At 49.1% G+C, this 13,086-nt stretch overlaps 1 protein-coding gene across 12 annotated transcripts in view; it reads right to left on the reverse strand.

Moving 5' to 3' along the window:
• LOC123276114 (ATP-binding cassette sub-family D member 2-like) overlaps window positions 1–13,086 on the reverse strand; it is a 212,720-nt gene that overhangs the window by 102,020 nt on the left and 97,614 nt on the right. For 2 of the 12 annotated variants that reach the window (XR_011500367.1, XR_011500364.1), the window contains exon 1: window positions 4,980–5,185. The exons of 1 other annotated variant lie outside the window; for it this stretch is intronic. The gene's annotated coding sequence lies outside the window, so the exon portion shown is untranslated. Of the gene's footprint in view, window positions 1–4,979; window positions 5,186–13,086 lie in introns of those variants that run through there. 9 more of the 12 variants (XR_011500366.1, XR_011500363.1, XR_011500369.1 and 6 more) reach the window with 5 other exon arrangements.

Consider the following 13,086-nt stretch of genomic DNA (forward strand, 5'->3'; position numbering starts at 1 on the left):
TTGATGAGGTGATGATACCAAGGGTCATTTGTTGAGCACTAACTGTGTGCCACGGCCAGGCTGAGCACGTTCCATTTATGAGACAGGCGTCATTATCATTATCCCCATTTTGTTAATAAGGGATTGAGGCTCCAAGACCGGGCAGTTACTACATGGAGAACCAAGACTGGGAGCTGAGCTGTCCTGCACAGACTGCCTCCCCATGGGGGCTTGGCCCCTTCATTTCAGTCTTTAATGAAAAGCCTCACTGTCACCTGTAGGATGAGGTGGCAGAGGAAGCCTGTGGACTCTGTGCCCTCCATACAGCAACTCTGGACAGACCACAGGTGAAAGCCCTCTGCTGCATGGGCCCCTGCTCTGGCATTTACCAGGCTCCCTCTGTGGGCCTGGGGTGTGCTCATGGAACAGAGCTTCTCTGCCCTGTCATCTGCGAACAATCGCCACCACAGTGCCACCCTTAACTCTCCACTACAGGGGCTGGCAAACTACAGTCCACAGGCCAAATCCAGCCACTTCCTGTCTGTGTCAATAAAGTTTTATTGGAACACAGCCAGACCGATTCATTTCTGTATCATCCATGGCTGCTTACAGGCTACAATAGCAGAGCTGAGTAATTGCTATGAGACTGTATGGCCAGCAAAGCCTAAGATAGTTACTATTTGGCCCTTTACAGACGAATTTGCCAATCTGTAATCTACTGGATAGTCCTCAGGCTGGTTGAAGACAAGAAGGAACCAATATTTTTGAGTACCTACTTTTTGCTATGTCTTTAAAAACTCCTAAGAGAGTTTTTATTTCTTTTACCTAAAGCAAAAGTAACAATCCTATTCTGATAAAATTCCATGTTGAAAATTCAAATTAAAAAAACTGATATTGTGTATATATATACATATATGAGTGTGCGTTTATATGAAATTACTTATCATGTGAATTTTCACCATCCAGAGATAAACATTGTTAACATTTTGTTGGACACCATTCCAGACACACATAGACACATGAATATATGTGTATAGATTTACATGTATGTGTGTATATATATTTTTTAAATAAATAAGATCATGCTATACATGCTCTTTTGTAACCTGCTTTTTGCATCGAACAATATATTACAGAACTCTTTCCATGTGAATGAATATAGATATAAATAGGCTAAATAAAAGCAGAAGAAAGAAGCAAGATAGAAGCAAAATTCAATAAACTTTTCTTTTCATAGAAGAATGATAGTGCCATTAATCTCATATATTCATTTAGCAAGTATTTATTGAGTGGTTCCTACATGCCAGGCTGGGAACACAATGGAGAGAAATACACCTTGAGCCTCTGTCCACTTGTCTTATAGTCCAATGTGGGATACAGACATTTATCCCAATAATCCCACAATTACATCAGTTGCATGATGAAGATGCATAGCGTGCTATGTATGATTAATAATCTAGCCTGAGGAAGTGATCTAGGCTCAAGTGTGAAGTATGGGGAGGTGAATTGAGTATGTGTTTTTTTTTATTTTACTGCTCTGACATCCTGGGGCCTTGCTGACGCTGGAAGGGACTGCCCCTCCAGGTGTCAGCTAATTCCTAGAGTTAGCAAATGACTCACCCTGGAGCACATCTTTCATATGCAAACCAACATGGGCCCCCCCCAGCCCCCCACTACCTCTTACATGCCCAGCCACTATCCCTCTGCCCTAATGACTCGAAGGCCAGGTACCAGACAACCAGGGACAGTCCTGCCGAAAGGATTCAAATTAGGCAATCCCAAACTTGCTAAGCTTGCCTACCCCGCCTGCCTCATTCCTTCCTCCCCGTGCAATCCACAAGAAAGGCTCTCACCCACGTTTTCCCCTCGCTCCTTCTGCTTCCTGACCCACACTGATGTTGCTCTGTGTGGCCCTCTGCGGTGTGCCCTGCCTCCTGTTTCTAGGGATCTGTGAGGATAAAAACTTCTTCCTTCATGACAGTCATTTCTATGTCTGTGAGTCTTACCAAACCTGATTAAAATAAATCCCGGGTACATTTTAAAGCAGCAGGAGTCTGTCAGGTGGGTATGCGCAAAAATAGGGAGCTATCGTGGGATGGCAGATGGTTCAGGGATGCCTGAACCTTGGTGGTTGGTTCTGACCATTCCACTGAACTTCTGTTGCCAGGATCCACAGGAGATGGTCACCATGCTGGGTACAAAGAGCATCCAGCAGCGGCTGGCTTCGTGGAACCACTGTTTAATACACTGTGATAAATGGTGTAGTCAGGAATTACGCGGTGTTCATAGTGCAAAAAGAGGGGGACTTGATCCTGCCTCACAGGAGAAAAAGAGTATCAGAGAAAGTCTCCCAGACAAAATGACACCCACATTGAGTTCCAAAAGGTACGGAAAAGTTACCCAGGAGAAGCAGGAAAAGGTGAGGATGGGTGTGTCCCAGGACAAGAGCAGACAGCATGACGTGTTAGGGAATTACTGGGCAAAGTGCACAGGCGGAGTGACATGGATGAAGCTGGAGAGGACACAGGGCCTGGAACAACACACCTGTGGTTTAGACTTCATCCTGGAGACAACCTAGAGCCACTGAAGTCTTAGGCAAGGAGCAACAAGTCTGATTTTTGTTTTAGAAACACCTGCTGTGTGGAGAACGGATCAGAGGAGGGCAAGACAGCAGAGAGGAAGACCAGGAAGGAGGCAGGTGGGATGGTCCAAGGGAGAGCTAATGGGGCCTGAAGTGGCAGCAATGGAAACGGAATGGAGGAAGCAGATTCAAGAGAGTGGCTGGAGAGAGGACGAGGGTCAAGGACGACATGGGGTTATGATCTGCACCTCTGGAAGGTGGTACCACCGTCCACCGAGGAATGAGCCACAGAAGAGAGGAAGCCAGTCACAGGTGAGGAGAGGGGAAGTGCCAAGTTTAGTTTCAGAGTCTTACGGGACATCCAAAAAGACATACCCCACGGAAAGCTGCAAGCAGGATCCAGAGCTTAAGAAAGATGGCAAGTCGGAGACCTCATTTAGACACAGTTGTACACTCTCTCCATCACTATCATTTGGTACATATGTCTCCAGGTCCTGAAGTATCTCATTCAAAACTTCTTCCCGGCTTTGCCTGAGCCTTGCTGTGGTTTTTTCTGCCTTTTTTCTACATTTTCTGTTTCTAATCCTGAGGAAATCAGTCATGCAAGACATAATGAGAATGCTGAGACTTGCCTGTGTTGATCTGAATTTTGGCACAAGATTCATAAAGAGAATAGTGACTTTTATGCTCAGATGAGGAAACTGAGGTTTGGCCAGGTCAGAACCACCCACTGGACCAAGAAAAGACATGAGATGTGAGCTATATATATGTGTGTGTATATAATATACAGATCTTCTTTGACTTATAATGGAGTTAACATTTTGACAAACCCATCATAAGTTGAAAATATCATAAGTTGAAAATGCATTTAATACATCCAACCTACCGAACACCATAGCTTAGCCTAGCCTGCCTTAAATGTGCTCAGAACACCTACATTAGCCTACGGTTGGGCAAAATCATCTAACACAAAGACTGTTTTATAATAAAGTCTTGAATATCTCGTGCAATTTGTTGTGAGTATCTCAGTCTTCGCCCCGGGATCACATGCATCATACTGTCTAGAGCTAGCTTGGGAAAAGATCAAAATTCAAAATTCCAAGTATGGTTTCAACTGAATATGTGTCATTTTTGCACCATTGTAAAGTTGATCAATTGTAAGTTGAACCATTGTAAGTCAGGGGACCATCTGTATATATATTTATTTATTATAAGGAATTGGCTCACATGACTACGGAGGCTGAGAAGCCCTAAGACCTGCAGTCTGAAGACCTGAGACCCAGGAGAGCTGATAGTGTAAGTTCAATGCAAGTCCAAAGGCAAGACAGGACCAGCATCCCAGCTGGAAGACTGACAGGCAGAGAGGGAAAATTCTCTCTCCCTCTGCCTTTTGTTCTATTCCTGCCTTCAATGGACTGGATGAGGCCCACCCACAATTAGGGAGGGCAATCTTCTTTCCTGACTTTATCAATCAATATGTTAATCTCATCCTGAAACTCCCCCACAGACACACCCACAATAATGTTTAGTCAAATATCTAGGCACCCCATGATCCAGTCAAGTTGACATGTAAACTTAACCATCACTGAGGGGAACTACGGGCCCAGGCCAAATCTAGTGGCCATCTAGCATTTCTCAACACTCAACACAAAATTGCCTTTACGTATCTCCTAGGTAATTGGTTGCTGCCTGTCTGTCCTTTCCAACCAGGCTGTGAGGTCCAGTACGTCAAACACCCTGTCAGTCTTGCTCACCAAGTGTCCAGGCCACTGAACACGCACCGACCAGAGGAAAGGAAGGACTTGTCCCCAAGTCAACTCTCCAGACTTCCTGTGCAAGGAGGGAACGAACGGAGCACCCTCCAGCCTCACGCTTTCTTTTCCATACTTTCAAGTGGGGGGGGGCACATACCTGTGCTCACAACGCTCCCCGGACAGCCCCCACTGCACCCCTAACAGGTAGACTTCTGCACAGTCAAGGGCTTTGGAAAGCGCTGGCTCTGCACACAAATATTATGTGGCCCTCGACAGGCCACTTCCCCTGAACCGGCCTGAACTTCAGGGCCACGACAGGCTTCATGAAAACCCCAACGGAACTTAGCCTCGAAAAGAGGGAGACCTGCACTCCTCAGAACGCCTGGAGACCAGTGTCCTTATCGACTCCGCGTCTGTCCTGCCAAGAAGCCAAGACCACGGGTGGCGCTTCAGCGCCCGACTCCCGGGCACCGCATGCCCAGGCTGGCCCCGTGCCCGGCACACACCGCCCGTTCCACGAACGCCTGAAGCGCACGAAGAGACCCCCTCGCTCCCGGCGCCGCACAGCTGTCCCGCGACCTGACGGGCACCTCTTGGCGCACAAGCCTATTCCTCAGGTACACGCTCGCCTCCCACCAGCCCCCAGGCCCACGCCCCCCAGGTACCTCTCTCAGATGGAATCATCTTCGCAGGCGCCCTGGTCGTCCGTGTCCGGCGAGCAGGAAGAGCGGGAGCTGAAGCAGGGCCTCCTCAGGCTAGCGGCCGTGGCTGTGGAGGGCCCGGGCTGCTGTGCCCAACGGACGAGCCCGGCCCGGGAGAGAGCAGCACAGCGCGGCCGGACTCCGCCGGGCTCGGCTCTGAGCAGGCAGGCGCGGCTCGCCGACGCCTCCCACGCCTCCCAGGACTGCGGCCCAGCAGCCGCGCGCTCCTCTCCTCGCTCGCGCGCGCGCGCCGCAGCCCAGATGCTGCGGGGCTTTTGCCCTGTCCCACCTCTGGTGATGAACGTGGACGCCAGCAAACCAACCAACCACAACAACAGAAACCCATGACTACTGTCTCCCTCGGGGTGAGATCAGATATTAAAAGCTTGCTTCCTCTTCATTCAGTTGTGGAACCAATGGGTGTCACTGATAAGCAAAGTAGAAATGACCTTGAAAGAGGCTGAGGTGGGGCAGTTTATCCAAGGGAAGAGGTTAGGAGATGAAATACACCACTTTCTTTGACTCATCCTCAGCCTAGAGGGTATTGCAAGCCACTGAACACGCATAGTCGTCGGGCTCAGCAGCATACACAGTCCACACGTGTGTGTGGGTAAGAAGTGTCAACGACACACAGTAGAAGGTGTGGATCCCATCGGTCTAGATGAGGAGGCTGAGGGGGACTGGAAGAAGGTGGAGGCAGATGCACCAATACACCTCTGTTGATCGATGAGCAAAGAATTCTTGTGTTCTTTGCTGAGCCTCCGATTCAGAAAAACTGGTGATTCAGAGGACTCTGGTCAGTTTTTCATTGTGAGGCCACCCCAAAGGCTTCCCTCAGGCAGGGCCAGCTCATTCCATTTAAGCTCCTGATCAAGGGGCTGAAACTTTAGGACATAGCAGTAGAGTCTGGAAATGGTGAGCTTAACCATCTCAAGCTGCATGATGCTTCCAAGTTTGCGAATGTACTGGGGGAACCATGAACAATGTCCCAGCCAGAGAAGGTGGCTGCCGGCTAATCTGCCTCCTCTGACAAAGTCAAGAAAAGAGAAACTGGAGTTTCGATCCCTGTGAACACTAATATTGGGAGAAAAAGCTGGGCATGAACCATGGCCTTTCTCCCCAAGAGGCTCAAGTGGTCATTTGCTGCCTTGGCTGTCCAGGATTGCTTTCTTCTCGAACAACAGCTAGAGTTTATTCTGAAGAACTAAACTCTCCTTTCAGTCCACTTGTATCACATGAGGCTCCATGCTTGGCACGGGGGGCAGAACCTTACCACGGCCTGGCATTGATACCCAGAACACCCCAGTGATACTTTAGGAGTGTGTGTATGTGTGTGTTGGGGCAGGGGAGGGCGGTGACCAGGTGGGTCCAATCTGAACGAATCCAAGGAGTTGAACCAAACCAGGAGTTACTAAGTCTGGAAGAGCTCTCTTTTTGGCCAGACTTGAACCTGGGAGGATGTACCTTTCAAGCTACTGAGAGCCATCTTGCCATCTCATATAGCCTGAGAATGATGCTAATGGGAAGGCTAACGGAGTCTGGGGCACCGTATACACAATTAGTGGTGACCTCAGTTTGGAGTGTGGTAGCTGACGGGAAAATCACCAGCGCCTGTGGAAATAGTCAATTAGAAGCAGCTAAATTCAGAAAGATGAAATAAGCTGTCATTGGGTAGTTGCAACTTTACTCCTGAGCTAGGCGCCAACTATCCCTCCCTTTCCATCACCACCTGGTAGTACCTCAGTCAACCATTTTCTTCCTTCCCTGTGTTTCCGTTTGCCTACGTTTTGACCTGTGATTTGCTCCCAAGCCTTAAGTAGCTCTAGTCTCTTGGAAGACCAACTTTCTTCCATTGAACTGCTGTTGCTCCTTTGTCAAAAATCAGTGGGGCATATTTGTTGGGGCTATATCTGGGTTCTTTGTTCAGTTCCATTGATCTATGTGTCAATCCCTCTGCAAATATTACACAGTCTTGCTTACGGTACCTGTATAATAAGTTATGAAACTGAGTAGCTCAATTACTCCCACTTCCTCCTTGTCAGAGTTGTTTAAGCTATTTTAATTCCTTCTCTTTCCGTATAGATTTTGGAATTACTTTGTCTCTAGCTACAAAACCAATTTACTGGATTTTGATTGCATTAAATCTGTATAACAGTTACGGAGAATTGACATCTTTACTATATTTTGTCTTCCAATTCAGGAACATGGCATCTTTCTCCACTTATTTAGCTGTTTCATTGCTATTGTCAGTGTTGTGTAGAGTTTGCCATACAAGTCCTGGACAAGTTTTGTTGGATTTACACCTAAGTCTTTTATTTTTATTAGTGATCCCAAGTGTACTGTTAATTTTGCTATCCTGTGCACATGTTCATTGCTAGTACGTAGAAATACAACTGACTTTTACATGTTTATTTTCTATCCTAGCATATTGCTGAACTATATTATCACTTCTAGGAAGAATTACTTATTAATTGAATTTTCTTTTTTGAGGAAGATTGGACCTGAGCTAACATCTGTGACCATCTTCTTCTACTTGATATGTGGCGCACCTGCCACAGTATGGCTTGATAAGCAATGCATAGGTCTGTGTCTGGGATCCGAACTGGTGAATTCTGAGCCACCGAAGTGGAGTGCACCAACTTAACCTCTATACCACTGGGCCAGAGCCAAGAATTATTTTTAATAACTTCTTGTGACATAAAGCATGAAATTAAGATTCAATATTATGACCTGTCTTGACATCTGACAAATCAAGGGGACTGCAAATGGCCTAACTGCAATTCCCGACTCCTCTTCCCCCTATTCTCCCACAGATAAGGTCCCCTGGCCAAACACCCCTTCTCATCACAGGGAGCAGACACAGTGCCTGCTTGTTCCTGACCTCAGGCTTCAGTTCCCTATCACAGAATCATTCCAACAAGCCCACCACACCCTCCTGTGGGAACCAGGGCTCACCTCACCCTCTTGTTACCACACAGTCCTGTTCCTACCCAAACCTCTGCTTGTTCCATCTGTTCCCAAGTGCAGTCCCCGTGTGGCCCTGCATGGTGTGTGCTGTCCTCCTCCTGGGGCTGTGAGAATATGTGATAAACTTATAAACTGCTGTCCATTCCACCTGTCCACTGTTGAGTGTACTGTGTTTAGCCACCCCCATGAGTCTAGGGTGGAAAACTCCCTCTCACCAATGGAGTGAAGTGACTAAAACAGTTGGCATCACAAGGAGGATGGCCCAACCTCACCTGAGGACACCTGGGCAGTGCTCACTAACTACTCCTTTGCTAACTATCGGGGTCGTTGGCAGCAGTTTCTATCTGGGGAGTGAGGGCCCATTGCCGGCCAGCTTGGGCTTTAGCTCATGTTCTGTTCTCTCAAGTGGATGCTGCCATCTCTTCCCCACCCCAGTGTCTCATTCTTCCCCAGAAAGTGAGACCTATTCTTAGTTGACTCTATCCCAGAGTGAGGTGCCATCAGGTGTGGCCTGTGTCTGGCAGGTGGTCTCCCAGCCTCCTACCAGAGGGCAGCGACAACACAACCTCCTAACTGGTGGATGCTTGAGTTCCATTTCCTGAATCTCAGGCTGATGCTCCTTAGTCACTGTGTCTAGTCTGATGACCATCAGTGGCTGCTTGGGGCGGTCACAGAGACACTGTTTGGGAAAGTGTCCCCCCAGCACAGTCCTGGGGATGACCCCTTGTTTGGCTTGAGGAAAGGAGAAGGCCATGACCCCAGGAAGATTTCAGAATGACTCCCTGGTTCCCTCCAGAGTCAGGGCTGTTCAGGCAAAGGCAGTGAGCTCACCCATCTCCTGTGCTGCTGCTCATCATGCTGCTGTCAGGGGCTCTCCAGAGCCATAAGGGTTTCGAGGTCCACGAGCATGGGAGCCCATGGCCCAGGCACAGATCAAAAAGAACAAGTGCCTATGGGGGAGCGTGTGGTGTTCTACTTCTCTCCCAATGCGAAACTCTGAACCAGCACACTTGGGCTGTGCTTAGCTTTGTTCCTGACCAGCATGCCAAAGGACTAATCTGGTCATCAAGGGGCTCGAGGCCCCCACCTTGGCCATAGACAAATGACCTCCTGGATGTGGACTTCAACACTGGGGAGATTGACTGGCATTCCTGGAGGGAAAGAACACTTGTCTTTGAGGCCCGACACCTGGTTCCTTTCCACATAACCACCCTGAAGGTCTGTCCGCATGTCATCCAATGGAGAAACACAAACACTGTGACTCTCCAGGCAAAAATATCCCGAGGGAATAAGTACGGAGAGAAGGTGGGGGGAGGGAAGCAGTGCCCAGCGGGGAGAAGGTAGGGCTGCAGCAGAAGATGGCTTCCACCCCTCAACATCTGCATGGTGGGGGCCGTGGGCTCCTCCAATGCACTCTGTCACCTAAGCCAGGGTGGCACAAAACTCTGATCCTCAGGGTTATGAGGAAAACAATGCACAGCACCCCTGTGGCACAGTGAAGGTGTTAATTCAAACCTGATTTAAATACAACCATTGCTGTGAGAGAGGCCCTAACCCTGATGCTCCCGACCTGAGCCTCTCTGGATGGAAAACTGATAAACAAGAGCAGAGCAGAAAGACAATCCCCCAGCCCCAAGTGCATCCTGTGACCATCAGACCAATCAAAAGATAAATAAAGGAGAGAAACCTGGATACGTGCGGAGGAAGCAATGACACAAAAGAACTAATTCCAGAAAGGTTCACAATTTGGCCCAATTAGAAATTGAAAATTTACTAGACTAATTTATATGGCAAAAAGATAAAGGGTTCTAACTGGCCTTTGTTCCTCCACAACATAGTTTCTGAACTAACTTTAACATGTGCTAACATGCCCTAGTTCGTAAACCTTCATGGACTTTACACAAGGGCTGAAATTATGGTTATACCTAGTGAAATGAGTATGTTTTCTAGTTTCTGTATTTAAGGCTTTGACATCTGAGGCCTCGGCAACCTTGGAGGAACTGCCCTGCCAGGGTTAACTAGTTGCTACAGATAGTAAATGACTCCTCTGAGCAATCCTTTCATACGTAATCATCTAGAGTCAACACCCTCAACCCCCTCCTCTCTGAGGCTCTTCCACTCTGGGCCACTCTTCCCTTGCCCTCGTCACCCCAGGGACGGGGACCAGACAACCAGGGACACTGCTGTGCCCTGAGCCCACTGAAATGATTCAAACCAGCCAAGCCAACACCTGCTCACCCTGCCTCACTCCTTCCTTCCCCTGGAATCCACACGAAAGGCTCTCGCCCACGTTTTCCCCTCACTCCTTCTGTCTCCTGACCGACCCTGGTGCTGCCCTGTGTGGCCCTCCATGGTGTATGTACCCTGCCTTCTGTTGCTCAGAATCTGTGAGGAGAGAAAACTTCTTCCTTCGTGACAGTTATTTCTGTATCTTTGTGTCTGACTGTACCTGATGGAAATAAATCCTGGTACACTTAAACCTCCTGGGCACAACTACATTTACACGTGGCTGAATATTTTGCTATTATAGATTTGGTTAATATGCTCTGTTCAGAGCCTGTTTCAACATCCGCCCAGCCACAGTTTGCCATCACCTCTGAGGGGACATGTTTTTGCCTTGTTACCCACAGGGACTAAGCCGTTCTGCTCTCACAGGCAGTCTTTGCAGACAAGACCTTCACCGGATCCCCCTTTCTCCAGGAGTACAGGCATGACATGACTTTTGTGACCTCCTCCTTCGAGGACATTTGTTTGACACACTTGTGAAGGATGTACAATCCAATATCATGTAATCCCTTTTTGCTTCTGGAGGCAATATAGTCCTTGTCTACAAATTTTACTTAAGGCCATTTATGCTGTGACTTATAAATGAGCCCAGCTTCAGTGGGGACCCCCTCCAACAAAGGACTCTAGGAGCTGTCCAAATTAAAATCAACAGTCCCTCCCTCTAGAGCCCTCGGAGACTCTTGTGGGGAAGAGGCTTCGGCAACCTCCTCTCAGGCTTCCTGGAGTCTCTGGAAAATGCAGGATGTGCGTAAGTTGTCTGTGGGTTCCTGATGCAGGAAGCCCGCCTCCTTGGCCCTGTATTCTGCCATATTAGAGCAGCAATTACTGGCCACGCACTGGCCTCTTCTGGAAACAGAATCTCTCCCAGACGCTGAGCCTCCATCCCCAGCTGCCTATTATCACTTTAGTCCTGGAAGTAGCATCCAACAAGTGCGGGAAGATGGGGCCGGCCCGGTGGCACAGCAGTTAAGTGCACACGTTCTGCTTCAGCGGCCCGGGATTCGCCAGTTCGGATCCACGGTGCAGACATGGCCCTGCTTGGCATGCCATGCTGTGATAGGGGTCCCACATATAAAATGGAGGAATATGGGCACGGATGTTAGCTCAGGGCCAACCTTCCTCAGCAAAAAGAGGAAGATTGGCGGCAGTTAGCTCAGGGCTAATGTTCCTCAAAAACAAAACTAAACAAAACAAAACCAAGTGCGGGAAGGTTACCAAGGCTTCCTTGCAACAGGATGGATCCAAACCCGGGCCCTGTGGCATGTGTGACCTGCCAGATGGGGTGCCCTCCCCTGTCCTCCCTCCATTGCCAAATATGATGGAGCTGCAGGATGTCACCTCTCCCACAGAACCTTTGGCTGCTTGGGAATTCTCTTGGGATCAAGCGAGTGAACATCAATGAAAGTTCATACACTCAAGGTTGTCGATGACCCCCTCTCCCTCCTGGTCTAGTGCCAACATTGTTTCCCAGGGAAGCATTTTTCCTCCTCCCTAAATGTCTCAGATATCACCAGGGTGTAAGACGATGTCAAGGCATGAGAGAGACAACTGTACTGTGAGGCCTGAGATGAAGATTCAATATGAAGTGTTGCTTTGAAACCTGCTAAACGAAGAGGGCCTCAAATGGCCTACCTGCAAGTTTCCCTCCTCCACAGCTCCCAGAGATAAGATCCCCTCGCCAAACAACCCCTTCATCACAGGGAGCAGGCATGGGTGCTCCCCAAGTAGTGGTCTCAAGTTTCCTTCTCACCTGTGAAATTATTCAAATGAGCCAGTCCCACCTTCCTGTGGGAACCAGGGAACACCGCACCTCTCCTGTGGCTACAAAGACTGTCCCCCACCACCTTGCGTATTTACTCTCTCCCCAAGTGCACTTTCCTATGTGGCTCCATATGGTGTAGAGTGTGGTCCCATAGGCTGCCTGTGTAAATAAATAAGAAATTGCCATTGAACTCACCTGTTCAGTGTTCGGAAATCCCCATCAACCTAAGGTGCATAGGAATCCATCCCTCGCCATCTAGGTCAGGCAGAGGAAAATTAAAGACTTCCAGTGTGCACTGGATTGAAGGAGTTACCCTGCCACCATGAGGCTCCTGGGCTTGAAGTCATATGACTCAGAACCTGTTTGGGGTCTGCAGAGAGTCACACGTGGCGGGAGGGTGGCCCGCGTGTGGGTGAGGAGCAGGGAGGAAGGCTGCAGGGGCGAGGCCTTGGAGATTCTGCTCCAGTTTGGCCTGCAGGCAGTGGAGAACCCTGGATTCCTTTCAAGCAGGGAAGCAATGGGACCACACACAAACTCAGGTCCGGGTACCCGATTTCACAGCCAAGCCAATCAGTGAGACGTTAGGGTTGCAGCAAGGAAAGAAGTTTATGATCAAGAGGCGGCCAGACAAGGAGGTGGGAGTAAAACTCAAACCCGCCTCCTCAAAGGGAAAACAAAACGTTGGGGCATTTATCTGGGGTTCAGGGTAGGGGTGGGACCAGGAGAGCGCTGGGGGTGAAGCTTGAAGAGTCCTCTGCTCAGGTGCGACTGTCGCTCGTATTTCTTCGTGGGTCACAAGTGCCAAGTCAGTGGGGTTCGATGTGTTGCACGCCGAGGATCTCTGTCCGTGACGCGGAAAGTGGGTGATCCGTCATTTCAGCTGGTCCAAGCCTCTGCATGACGTCCAGTAGGGCGGGGGCCGGGGGGCTGCCATCAAGCTGCTCTCTGCTCTGCCATCTTCCTGTTGTTCTGCAAAACAACCTCAGAAACTTTGGTTACTTTCTTGCCCACGTCCACCCCTGTGGTTGCCGGGCACCGTGGTGTCAGTAACGGCAG

This window comes from Equus asinus, unplaced genomic scaffold (genome assembly GCF_041296235.1).
Source record: "Equus asinus isolate D_3611 breed Donkey unplaced genomic scaffold, EquAss-T2T_v2 contig_197, whole genome shotgun sequence".
Lineage (NCBI taxonomy): Eukaryota > Metazoa > Chordata > Mammalia > Perissodactyla > Equidae > Equus > Equus asinus.